The sequence below is a fragment of the Salvelinus sp. IW2-2015 genome, linkage group LG32, assembly GCF_002910315.2.
Source record: "Salvelinus sp. IW2-2015 linkage group LG32, ASM291031v2, whole genome shotgun sequence".
NCBI classification, from domain to species: Eukaryota; Metazoa; Chordata; class Actinopteri; order Salmoniformes; family Salmonidae; genus Salvelinus; species Salvelinus sp. IW2-2015.
In genome coordinates, this window is record NC_036871.1 from 35,945,341 (window position 1) to 35,959,964 (window position 14,624).

Consider the following 14,624-nt stretch of genomic DNA (forward strand, 5'->3'; position numbering starts at 1 on the left):
CAGGGGCCACAGCTGCAGACTCCCCAGAGACCAGCGCCCCAGGGGCCAAGCTGCAGACTCCCCAGAGACCAGCGCCCCAGGGCCACAGCTACAGACTCCCCAGAGACCGGCGCCCCAGGGGCCACAGCTGCAGACTCCCAGGGTCCACAGCTGCTGACTCCCCAGAGACCAGAGCCCCAGGGGCCACAGCAGCAAACTACCCAGAGACCAGAGCCCCAGGGCCACAGCAGCAAACTACCCAGAGACCAGAGCCCCAGCTGCAGACTCCCCAGAGACCAGAGCCCCAGGGGCCACAGCTGCAGGCTCCCCAGGGGCCACAGCTACAGACTCCCCAGAGACCGGCGCCCCAGGGGCCACAGCTGCAGACTCCCCAGGGACCAGCGCCCCAGGGCCACAGCTGCAGACTCCCCAGGTCCACAGCGCTGACTCCCCAGAGACCAGAGCCCCAGGGGCCACAGCAGCAAACTACCCAGAGACCAGAGCCCCAGGGCCACAGCAGCAAACTACCCAGAGACCAGAGCCCCAGGGCCACAGCAGCAAACTACCCAGAGACCAGAGACCAGGCGCCACAGCTGCAGACCCCAGCACCACAGCTGCAGACTCCCCAGGCACCACAGCTGCAGACTCCCAGGCCCGGCGCCGCAGCTGCAGACTCCCCAGGGTCCACAGCTGCAGACTCCCCAGGGCCCGGCGCCACAGCTGCAGACTCCCCAGGGTCCACAGCTGCAGACTCCCCAGGGCCCGGCGCCACAGCTGCAGACTCCCCAGGGGCCACAGCTGCAGACTCCCCAGAGACCAGAGCCCAGCGGTCCACAGCTGCAGACTCCCCAGGGCCCGGCCCCGCAGCTGCAGACTCCCCAGAGACCAGAGCCCCAAGGTCCACAGCTGCAGACTCCCCAGAGACCAGAGCCCCAGGGGCCACAGCTGCAGACTCCCAGGGCCCGGCGCCGCAGCTGCAGACTCCCCAGGGGCCAGAGCCCCAAGGTCCACATAAGCAAACTCCCAGGTGGCCAGCAGTAACCCCAGGGCCCGGCGCCACAGCTGCAGACTCCCCAGGGGCCACAGCTGCAGACTCCCCAGAGACCAGAGCCCCAGGGTCCACAGCTGCAGACTCCCCAGGGCCCGGCCCCGCAGCTGCAGACTCCCCAGAGACCAGAGCCCCAAGGTCCACAGCTGCAGACTCCCCAGAGACCAGAGCCCCAGGGGCCACAGCTGCAGACTCCCCAGGGCCCGGCGCCGCAGCTGCAGACTCCCCAGGGGCCAGAGCCCCAAGGTCCACATAAGCAAACTCCCAGGTGGCCAGCAGTAACTAAAACTCAAAATCCGAGATGCCAAGTAGAGTCTAAGGATACAGTGCAATGTGGAACCCCTAAAATTACTCTGTCTCAATGTGAGGCTATTGACTGCTGCTTCAATGGACAGCAGTGCTACTATGGGAAGGCAGGTGAGCGCCTGATAGATCTTCTTCCTTGTAATGCTCTGTATTTGAACAAAACGTAAAAAATGTATCTTTCCCCAGTGACTGTGCAGTGTACCATGGATGCTCAGTTTGTGGTGGTGGTGGCCAGGAATGCCACTTGGCCCAACATAGACATTGATACCATCATTCTGCTGGGGGGAAACAACGGCCCCTGCAGTCCTGTTGGCATCACTTCAGCCTTTGCCATATACCAGTTCCCTGTCACAGCCTGTGGAACCACTCTGAAGGTGAGTAGAGAGACAGAATATTCATTGTGTACACTGGCTCAGTATTAAAGGCCCAGCGTAGTCAAAAACGGGATTCCTGTTATTTATATACATTTCCACACTATGACGTTGGAATAATATTGTGAAAATTATGATAATGCCCTTTTAGTGTAAGAGCTGTTTGAAAAGACTGCCTGAAATTGCAGTCTGTTTTGGTGGGATGGAGTTTTGGTAGTAAATTAGTTAACAGACCATTAGGAAAGAAAGTTCCAAACCTTTCTGCCAATCACAGCTCGTTTTCAGTTTCCCCCTCCCCACTCAGACCACTCCCAGACAGTCAGAGCAAAATTCTTGCTTGAGAAATTGCTCTTTGCTAAGAAGCTATTTTAGTTTCTTTTTGACCATTTTAATTTAAACCCATCATCATTGTTACCCAGAAATGATTTGTTAGAGATAAAAATGGCTGTATTGTTGGACGTTTAAAGGCCAATTCCGCCACTTTTCAACTTCATTTTCATAATCTCCAGCACCAAACCAGTGGTCTATATATGTGAAAACAGCGCGTTTCTATGATCTGTGGTTAAAAAGCGAAGAAGAGCGAGCCTTAAAAAAGTGCTTCTCTGTGACATCACAGGGTAGAATTAAAAGTAAAAACGGTGATATTCAAAACCTGCAACAAGTTTCTAGCCCAAGCAGGACTCTAATCTCCCAAATAATCATTGTTGTAATGATAAGGCTTCGCTGTACCTTTGTTTCCAAGTGCAGATTTGATAGAGTCATGGTTGCATCATTACTACAGCGAAAATGGCTTGCATCTAGCCCAACCAGGGCAAAAGATCTGACCCATATTACAGGAGCAACATTTTTATCTTCCTATAGCGGATCGCCGGGACTGCAATTTATATTCATAAACAATGTAATTTGGTATTTTAATTAGGATCCCCATCAGCTGTTGCAAAAGCAGAAGCTACTCTTCCTGTGGTCCACACAAAAGATGAAACATAATACATAATGYCATAATACAGAACATCACTAGAAAAGAACAGCTCAAGTACAGAACTACATACCTTTTTTTTTAAAGGCACACGTAGCCTACATATCAATGCATACACACAAACTATCTAGGTCAAATAGGGGGGAGGCGTTGTGCTGCGAGGTGTTGCTTTATCTGTTTTTTTAAAACTAGGTTTGATGTTTATTTGAGCAATATGAGATGGAAGTTCCATGCAATAAGAGATCTATATAATACTGTATATAAATGTGCCCTGGGCTGTTCTAAAACTACTTGCGCGTTGTTAAACATTTGTTTACACATTGTTCCATCATTGGCTGGCTAGCTAGCTAACAACCTAGTAACTTTACCAGTATATCCAAACATTTGGGGACACAGAAAGGAAAAGGGATAGCTTCTTCCGAAGATCAATCATACCATTGAATGAATGAAGGATGATTTATTTRAGCTTTTATTTCTTTCATCACATTCCCAGTGGGTCAGAAGTTTATATACTCAATTAGTATTTGGTAGCATTGCCTTTAAATTGTTTAACTTGGGTCAAACATTTTGGGTAGCCTTCCACAAGCTTCCCACAATAAGTTGGGTGAGTTTTGGCCTATTCCTCCTGACGGAGCTGGTGTAACTGAGTCAGGTTTGTAGGCCTTCTTGCTCGCACACGCTTTTTCAGCTCTGCCCACAAATTTTCTATAGGATTGAGGTCAGGGCTTTGTGATGGCCACTCCAATACCTTGACTTTGTTGTCCTTAAGCCATTTTGCCACACATTTGGAAGTATGCTTGAGGTCTTTGTCCATTTGGTAGAACCATTTGCCACCAAGCTTTAACTTCCTGACTGATGTCTTGAGATGTTACTTCAATATTCCTCCCTCATGATGCCATCTATTTTGTGAAGTGCACCAGATCCTCCTACAGCAAAGCACCCCCACAACATGATGCTGCCACCCCCGTGCTTCACTGTTGGGATGGTGTTCTTCAGCTTGCAAGCGTTCCCCTTTTCCCTCCAAACATAACAATGGTCATTATGGCCAAACAGTTCTATATTTGTTTCATCAGACCAGAGTATATTTCTCAAATGTACGATCTTTGTCCCCGTGTGCAGTTGCAAACCGTAGTCTGGATTTTTTGTGGTGGTTTTGGACCAGTGGCTTCTTCCTTGCTGAGCGGCCTTTCAGGTTATGTCGATATAGGACTCGTTTTACTGTGGATATAGATACCTTTGTACCCATTTCCTCCAGCATCTTCACAAGGTCCTTTGCTGTTGTTCTGGGATTGATTTGCACTTTTCGCACCAAAGTACGTTCATCTCTAGGAGACAGAATGGTCCTCCTGAGCGGTATGATGGCTGCGTGGTCCTATGGTGTTTATACTTGCGTACTATTGTTTGTACAGATGGAACATGGTACCTTCAGGGTGTTTGAAATTGCTCCCAAGGATGAACCAGACTTGTGGAGGTCTACCATTTTTTTTCTGAGGTCTGGCTGATTTCTTTTGATTTCCCATGATGTCAAGCAAAGAGGCACTGAGTTTGAAGGTCGGCCTTGAAATACATCACGGGGTACACCTCCAATTGACTCAAATGATGTCAATCAGCCTATCAGAAGCTTCTAAAGCCATGACATCATTTTCTGGAATTTTCCAAGCTGTTTAAAGGCACAGTCAACTTAGTGTATGTAAACTTCTGACCCACTGGAATTGTGATACAGCGAATTATAAGTGAAATAATCTGTCTGTAAATAATTGTTGGAAAAATTACTTGTGTCATGCACAAAGTAGATGTCCTCACCGACTTGCCAAAACGATAGTTTGTTATCAAGAAATTTGGGGAGTGGTTGAAAAAAGAGTTTTAATGACTCCAACATAAGTGTATGTAAACTTCCGACTTCAACTGTGTATATATATATATATATATATATATATATATATATATATATATATAGAATTGTTTATTATTATTATACAAAAACACTGTCATGGGAAGCACAAATAAAACGTCTCAAATCACCCAGAAAAACAGTTACATTCATTGACAAATAAGACCTCAATCAATACTTTAAATTGAACGGCACCAGCACAACAAGATTAAACAAATTTTGAATTTTGAGGATTAAATCTAAAAGCAGATTTACCTAAGATTTACCTTAGGAACCTCAAGAGTTAACCAATCCTGTGAACGGGTTAGGCAACTCAGGTGTCTATACTTCAACAGCAAAAAAAATATGGATAAGAGGTACATTTATGAAGTAGGGTCTTGTAAACAAAAAGTGACTAATGTAGAGATCTATGGGTCTTTAGCGAAGTCCAGCCAACCTTTTGAAATGAGATGCAGTGATGAGTATCAAAACTGTCACCTGTAACAAAACAAAGGGCACTGTGGTAGATGGCATCCAACGTGTTAATAGTAGTAGCAGCTGCACTTTGATAAATAATATCACCATTATCAAGAACAGATAAAAGGTTGACTGAATAATCTGCTTCCTACTGCTTAAAGAAAGGCACGATCTGTTTCTGTAGAAAAAATTACTTTAAATCTTAGCTTCTTAATAACAAACTCATCTATATGTTTTTTATATGTCAAATCCATATCAATCCAAATGCCTAAGTATTTATATGCGGGAAGGCATTCAATTGGAGAACCATCTAATGAGTGAACATGTAGTTCATCTGAAACATTCTTACAAGAGTTTGAAAATAACATGCATTTCATTTTGTCCGTATTAAGCTCAAGTTTAAATCAGCAAGGGATTCCTGCATAGCTATAAAATCTGTAGTTTTGACACAGCCAGATCAACAGTAGAGGCAGAAGCATACATAATAGTATAATCTGCATATAYATTAAGTTTACCATTAACAGATTGACCAATGGTGTTTATATAAAATTACTTTACGTAATTTAGAAATGTGCCATTTTCACAAATGTTGACACTGGTATTATGCTGGAGATCCTGAAAATGAGGTTTAAAAGTGGTGGAGTTGCCCTTTAACGGTGGACTCTCTCCTGCAGGAGGAAAATGGTTATATGGTTTATGAGAACAGGATGGCGTCTTCCTATGAAGTGGGGGTCGTACCCCAAGGTGCCATCACCAGAGACAGCCAATTTGAGTGAGTCTTCTCTCTCTAAGATTGAATTGACTTTATTGATTCCCAAGAGCTAGTTTCCTGCATCCAGATTTAGCCCATAAAGTGTTGATATGCTTCAAGGTCCTACTGTATCAGTCACTGCCATGGTCTCCTTCTCTAGGCTGCTGTTCCAGTGTAAGTACTCCGATACTGCGGTGAAGGCTCTGGTTATTGAGGTGAACACTGTTCCTGCACCCGCTCCGGTTGCTGTTATGGGACCGCTCAGAGTGGAACTCAGACTGGCCAAAGGAACTTGTGACACCAAGACATGTAAAGACGGTAAGGTTTATTTAATTTCAGACTTGTTCTGTGTCAATTTGTAGAACTTCAAACATATTGTTTTTTATAAATGACTTTTACATGTGTTTTTTTCTTCAATCCTGTCTGACTTTCAGAGTCCAGTGCCTTCACATCGTTTTACACTGAGGAAGACTACCCTCTCACTAAAGTCCTGAGGCAACCTGTATACGTTGAGGTGCGCATCCTGGGGAAGAAGGATCCCAACCTGGTCCTATTGCTGGAGAACTGCTGGACCACCTCTGACCCCAGCCCTGTCAGCATGTCCCAGTGGGACCTCCTCATTGAAAAGTGAGTAACTACAGTACTAATCCACCTGATTATGCATGTCTTGCTCTGTTTTTCAAATATGTATTTTGAACAATATGTTTGACATTTCTTCATTGTGACTTCAGATTGCATCATCTACCACTATGTAAACTAAACACAAATGTGAARGCAACATGTAAAAGWGTTGGTCCCATGTTTCATGAGCTGAAATATAAGATCCCAGAAATCTTCCATATGCACAATTTTTGTTTACATCCCTGTTAGTGAGCATTTCTCCTTTGCCAATATAGTCCATGCACCTGGCCGGTGTGGCATAACAAGAAGCTGATTAAAAACATGATCATTACACAGGTGCACCTTGTGCAGGGGACAATAAAATGTGCAGTTTTGTCACAAAACACAATGTCACAGATGTCTTCGGTTTTGAGGGAGCGTGCATGCTGACAGCAGGAATGTCCACCAGAGCTGTTACCAGAGAATTTAATGTTCATTTCTCTACCATAAGCCACCACCAATGTTGTTTTAGAGAATTTGTCAGTTCGTCCAACCGGCCTCACAATCGAAGACCATGTGTAACCATGCCAGCCCAGGAACTCCACATCCAGCTTCTTCACCTGCGGGATCGTCTGAGACCAGCCACCCGGAGAGCTCATTAAACTGTGGGTTTGCACAACCGAAGGATTTCTGCACAAACGGTCAAAAACCATCACAGGGAAGCTCATCTACATGCTCATCGTCCTCACCAGGGTCTTGACCTGCCTGCAGTTCAACGTTGTAACCCACTGCAGTGGGCAAGTACTCATCTTCGATGGCCACTGGCACGCTGGAGAACTGTACCGTGCAGATGGCATGGCGTCGAGTGGGCGAGCAGTTTGCTGAATTCAACGTTGTGAACTGAGTGCCCCATGGTGGCGGTGGGGTTATGGTATGGGCAGGCATAAGCTACGGACAACAAACACAATTGCATTTTATCGATGGCAATTTGAATGCAGACATACAGTACCGTGATGAGAATCTGAGTCCCATTGCTGCGCCATTCATCCATCGTCATCACTTCATGCTTCAGCATGATAATGCACAGCCCCAGATTGCAAGTATCTGTACACAATTCCTGGAAGCTGAAAATGTCCCAGTTCTTCCATGGCCTGCATACTCAGACATATCACCCATTGAGCATGTTTGGGATGCTCTGGATCGACGTGTATGACAGGGTGTTCCAGTTCCCGACAATATACTGTATATAGCAAGTTGGCCCAACCAGTGAAAAGTAGTGGGACAACATTCCACAATCAACAGCCTGATCAACTCTATGCGAAGGAGATGTGTTGCGCTGCATGAGGCAAATGGTGMTCACACCAGATACTGACTGGTTCTGATCCACACCCTACCTTTTTTAAGGTATCTGTGACAAACATGTGAAATCCAAAGATTAAGTCCAAATGAATTTATTTCAATTGACTGACTTCCTTTTATGAACTGTAACTCAGTTAAATCTTTGAAATTGTTGTATAATGCATTTCTATTTTCGTTTAATGTATTTGGAATTGAGGCTTGGCAACATGAAGTTTCTTTACTCCTCTCTTTCTCCAGATGTTCCTACCAGAATGATAAGTACAGGACCACCATGGTCCCTGTGGAACTCTCCTCTGGCCTTCTGTACCCCCGCCACTACAAACGCTTCATCCTCAATATGTTTACCTTTGTGGATCACACTCTGGCTCCCCACAAAGATACAGTAATTGGCTACCTTTATTCATACCTATTTGATATAATACACACAACTTGATGTGCTATTGGCTTTTCACTAACTTATTTTATGCTGTACTCTTGCCAGATTTTCATCCACTGTAGTGCATCTTTGTGCTACCCTACTCCATGGGACTCCTGTGAACAAAAATGCAACAAACAAAGTGGGTAGTATTCTCCCTTTACAAAGGCCTTGTTTGGACACTATAGCCCATATTTAAAGTGTCTCGGAGTACGAGTGCCTGTCTAGGATCAGATTCTTCCTGTCCATAACCTTAATCATTTTCATGATTTAAAAGACAGCTGATCCTAAATCAACAATCCTATGCACAGATGCTTTGTGGTGGTGAATATGACCCAGGTTCTGTTCTTAACCGTTTCCGTTGTGTTTTACAGGAAGAGATGTTGKTTGGAGGAAGACTAGGCAAACTGCTGTGGTCTCCAGTGGAGAAGTGGTCCTGGTTGACAAAAAGCCAGCCTAGCCTTCAAACTACTAATACTAGCTACAGTTTGTAGCAGGATATGAAARGATGTACTCCGTCCTTCCATACCCATTACAGTGTAGGTATTGAAAAGCACTGGCAGTACTTTTTCTACGAACCTTTTACCTGGCGATTGTTTCTAATTTCTTAATACGGAAGAKACGTGTCTCTTATAAACGTCCTTGTCCAGTTGCAGGTGGCACTCCAAAAAACAGAGAATATTCAGAAAGATATTAAATCCACTTTTTGCACCGAGTGAGGAGTTCCCTTGCCTTGCATTTCCCAACATATTTGCAGGGACTACTCTTTTCTATGCGACACGGTGCAGCAAAGCGTAGAAGTAGACAACAGCGCGTCACACAGTGCGACCAAAACAAAGTTCTACACACATGCAAGAGGCATTTCTCATTAGATACAAACAGTGGATTTAATATTTTTCTGAATATTCTCCGTTTTTTGGAGTTCCATCTGCAACTGGACAAATAAGTTTGTAAGACTCTGGAACCTTCTGAATCGAGAATGAAGAATGTACCGCAAAGTAAAGGTTAGTCTAAAATATCCTGATTACAGCTAAACAGCAGTTTAGGCATGACATCAGACACAAGCTGTAGCTCTGCCGCTAAATTCTAGTGTTTACTTGGCTATAATAAAACATGGGTTCCTGATTTCGCTACGTATTTGTGTCTAATAAACAGTTGTACCCCCCCCAAATTATATAGACTTATTTGTGCATATTAAAACCTACTCTTGCCACAGAAATGTGGATATAGGATCTGTAAATCTTGTCAGGTTTGTTATGTGAAGGCATTGTCTAATTCCTGGAATCCTTGAAAGCAGTGGTCAAGGTTGTGTAGAACTATCATTCTATTCTAGGCCACTCCAACCCTGTTCCTGGAGTGCTACCCTCCTGTAGGTTTTCGCTTCATCCTCAATCAACTGCACCTGAGTATAATAATTAGCTGCTTGATAAACTGAASCAGGTTAGTTAAAYCTGGGGTTGTAGTGAAAACCTACAGGGTAYCTCTCCAGGAGAGCCCTGTTCAAGGCCAAAACACAGAACAGTSAAAGTACTTTTTCTATACTGAACAAAAATATAAAACAACAATTTAAGATTTCACTAAGTTACAGTTCATATAAGGAAATCAGTCAATCGAATAAATTAGGCCCTAATCTATGCAATTCTCTGGTGGACATTCCTGCAGTCAGATACCAATTGTGCGCTCCCTCATCTGTGGCATTGTGTTGTGACAAAATTGCACATTTTAGAGTGGCCTTTTATTGACCCCCAGCACAAGGTGCACCTGTGTAATGGTCATGCTGTTTAATCAGCATCTTGATATGCCACACCTGTAAGGTGGATGGATTATTTTGGCAAAGGAGAAATGCTCACTAACAATGATGTAAACAAATGTGTGGGCCAAATTTTTGGGAAATGTTGCATTTTGTGCATATGGAACATTTCTGGCATCTTATTTCATCTCATGAAACCAACACTTRGCCTTTTATATTTTGGTTCAGTATATATGGGCATTTCCATGGTAAGAGATGAGACTTGTTTTTCACCTTAAAATGTAGGCTGTCAAATAAGCCAACGATTGCAAAGATAAACCATACAAATATCCACAAAAGTTTGGTAACAGTATGAACGTTTTTGCTGTTTGTGCCATCATTCTGTTAAACTTAGCATCGGTATGTTTGTCAAATTGAGTAGAAATTGTTAAGTAGTTATAAGGTTTGTTTAACTATGCAATCTTTTTTTTTTGTCTCAGTAGCTAGGTTTCCATCCAATTGGCGATAGATTTATYCGAATACTCTAGAATCCGCATAAATAAATCATGCGCATTTTCCCACCAGTGGCGTTACCACCAAATTGACTTTGTGGATAAAAATTAGTGCGTCAAAAAAAAAATTTGCGTACATTTTCATGTTCTGAATACAAATCTAAAGTTCAATATGTTTCCATCGCATTTTTAATTCTACTAGTGGTTTTGTCACAAACTCTTGCTTTAAATTGCACATACACCTACTCTGGTCTTGCCTGGCACCTMCACTCTAGCCAACAGCTCGCAGATTSAGTGTGTGAAGACTAGTCTACATGAGATTATTATGGATAAGAGCGTGAATGTTTATTTGTCAAACGGAAGCCAAGCATCGATCATCATGTCACCAGAATAATAGCCTCGATATTTATTTGAAATMAGCATCAACCTCATCACCTTGCACATTCACCACCCTGTGAAGTTCATCAATTATTTTATCTGTAGCCTAGTAAACTGCATGCTTTCCCGAGTCGTAATGGGAGGACCACATAACATAAAATTGTGTGACTCAAAGTTCACTTACACCGCTATTATTCGCATAATTCATTTTACAGACACACAAAAAGATCCCACCATGTCGAATGAACAAATTGTCTGTCGGCATTTATAAAATTGTACCGGCATTTCATGTTTCCATCAGCCTGGTCGTGACTTCTCATGCGCCATGTAATTCATCCGCATGAAATTGTTGGATGGAAACGTAGTTAGTGATCCATACTATTATCCAAGTGAGCATATTGCCGCAAAGAGAAATTGGGGAGTTGGAAGATATTCCAGTGTAACAGAAGGCTTCAGGTAGACATGTAATAATCCCTGAGTTTTAACTCTGGCCCTATTCATAATTGTATTATGCACCCCTTTCCCTCCTTGTAGGTAAGATCTAATGTTCTATGCTTACTATGCCTTCAATAATGTAAACTCAGCAAAAAAAGAAACATCCTCTCACTGTCAACTGCGTTTATTTTCAGCAAACTTAACATGTGTAAATATTTGTATGAACATAAGATTCAACAACTGAGACAAACTGAACAYGGGGTGTCAAAATCAAAAGTCAGTATATGGTGTGGCCACCAGCTGCATTAAGTACTGCAGTGCATCTCCTCCTCATGGACTGCACCAGATTTGCCAGTTCTTGCTGTGAGATGTTACCCCACTCTTCCACCAAGTTGTCCACCAAGCCATGGCAGAACACTGACATTCCTGTCTTGCAGGAAATCATGCACAGAACGAACAGTATGGCTGGTGACATTGTCATGCCAGGGTCATATCAGGATGAGCCTGTAGGAAGGGTACCACATGAGGGAGGAGGAGGTCTTCCCTGTAACGCACAGCGTTGAGATTGCCTGCAATGACAACAAGCTCAGTCCGATGATGCTGTGACACACCGCCTCAGACCATGATGGACCCTCCACTTCCAAATCGATCCCGCTCCAGAGTACAGGCCGCGGTGTAACGCTCATTCCTTCAACGATAAACGCAAATGATGGTGAGACAAAACCACGACTCGTCAGTGAAGAGCACTTTTGCCAGTCCTGTCCAGCGACGGAGGGTTTGTACCCATAGGCGACGTTGTTGCCGGTGATGTCTGGTGAGGACCTGCCTTACAACAGGCCTACAAGCCCTCAGTCCAGCCTCTCTTAGCCTATTGCGGACAGTCTGAGCACTGATGGAGGGATTGTGCGTTCCTGGTGTAACTCGGGCAGTTGTTGTTGCCATCCTGTACCTGTCCCGCAGGTGTGACGTTCGGATGTACCGATCCTGTGCAGGTGTTGTTATACATGGTCTGCCACTGCAAGGACGATCAGCTGTCTGTCCTGTCTCCCTGTAGGGCTGTTTTAGGCGTCTCACAGTACGGACATTGCAATTTATTGCCCTGGCCACATCTGCAGTCCTCATGCCTCCTTGCAGCATGCCTAAGGCACATTCACGCAGATGAGCAGGAACACTGGGCATTTTTCTTTTGGTGTTTTTCAGAGTCAGTAGAAAGGCCTCTTTTTAGTGTCCTAAGTTTTCATAACTGACCTTAATTGCCTACCGTCTGTAATAGAGGTCGACCAATTAGGATTTTTCAACGCTGATACCGATTTATTGGAGGACCAAAAAAAAGCCGATACCCATTAATCGGCCGATTTTTATTTGTAATAATGACAATTACAGCAATACTGAATTAACACTTATTTTTAACTTAATATAATACATAAATAAAAATCAATTTAGTCTCAATTGGTTAAAATAATGTAAAAACAGTGTTGGAGAAGAAAGTAAGAGTGCAATATGTGCCATGTAAAAAGGCTGACGTTTAAGTTCCTTGCTCAGAACTTAACATATGAAAGRTGCTGGTTCCTTTTAACATGAGTCTTCAATATTCCCAGTTAAGAAGTTTTAAATTGTAGTTATTATAGGACTYTCTCTCTCTKTACCATTTGTATTTCATATACCTTTGACTATTGGATGTTCTTATAGGCACTATAGTATTGTCAGCCTAATCTCGGAGTTGATAGGCTTGAAGTCATAAACAGAGCTGTYCTTCAAGCATTGCGAAGAYCTGCTGGCAAACTCAGCAAAGTGCTGTTTGAATGAAWGCTTACGAGCCTGCTGCTGCCTACCACCGCTCAGTCAGACTGCTCTATCAAATCATAGACTTAATTATAATATAACACACAGAAATACGAGCCTTAGGTCATTAATATGGTAAAATCCAGAAACTATKATTTCGAAAACAAAACGTTTGTTTCAGTGAAATACGGAACCGTTKCGTATTTTATCGAACGGGTGGCATCCAAGTCTAAATATTGCTGTTACATTGCACWACCTTCAATGTTATGTCATAATTATGTAAAATTCTGGCAAGTTAATTATGGTCTTTGTTAGGAAGAAATGGTCTTCACACAGTTCGCAACGAGCCAGGCGGCCCAAACTGCTGCATATACCCTGACTCTGCTTGCAKGGAACGCAAGAAAAGTGATACAATTTCCCTAGTTAATATTGTCTGCTAACATGAATTTCTTTTAACTAAATATGCAGGTTTAAAAACATGTACTTGTGTATTGATTTTAAGAAAGGCATTGATGTTTATGGTTAGGTACAATGGTGCAACGACAGTGCTTATTTTCACGAATGCACTTGTTAAATCGTCACCCGTTTGGCGAAGTAGGCTGTGATTCGATGCTAATTTAACAGGCATCGCATTGATTATTTGCAACGCAGGACAAGCTAGTTAAACTAGTAATATCATCAACCATGTGTAGTTAACTAGTGATTTAAGATTGATTGTTTTTTATAAGATAAGTTTAATGCTAGCTAGCAACTTACCAGTCTCCTCGTGGAGTGCAATGTAATCGGCGTCCAAAAATGCAAATTACCGATTTTTGTTATTAAAACTTGAAATCGGCTGTAATTATGCCGATTTTAATCGGTCAACCTCTAGTCTGTAAGCTGTTAGTCTTAATGACCGTTCCACAGGTGCATGTTCATTAATTGTTTATGGTTCATTGAACAAGCATGGGAAACAGATCTGTGAAGTTATTTGYATTTGTACTAATTATTTTTGAAAGGGTCCTGAAGAAAGGACGTTTCTTTTTTTTCTGAGTTTATATATTACTGGGACTGATACATACAAGTATTTGAAGTGGAGCAGGGCTATAGATTGTTCTGCTCTGTACCCACTGAATAAGTTGAGGGTTCAGTAGGTTGCAATTGCAACCCATATGCAACTTAAAATGTTTCTGATAGAAATACAATATATGTAATTGACATTACATTTACATTTAAGTCATTTAGCWGACGCTCTTATCCAGAGCGACTTACAAATTGGAAAGTTCATACATATTCATCCTGGTCCCCCGGTGGGGAATGAACCCACAACCCTGGCGTTGCAAGCGCCATGCTCTACCAACTGAGCCACACGGGACCACGGGACATAATTCTTTATACTATATAGACATGTCTGTTCTACATAATACATTTCTATCAATACTKTAAAGTTGAGCCCTCCTCAATAAAGCCCCAGGTGTACTTGATTTTGTCTGCAGGAAGGTGGCCAATGGTAGCTAAATTACATTTAACCTCACATTCCTCAGCACCTGTTTGGTTAGTCAGGTTTGGGCCAGAATCAAGCTGATTACTGAAGGGGTTATAAAATGGTTTGACAAACTGCAGAAGAAAAARAAAGATGTATTCCCACTGATGGGTT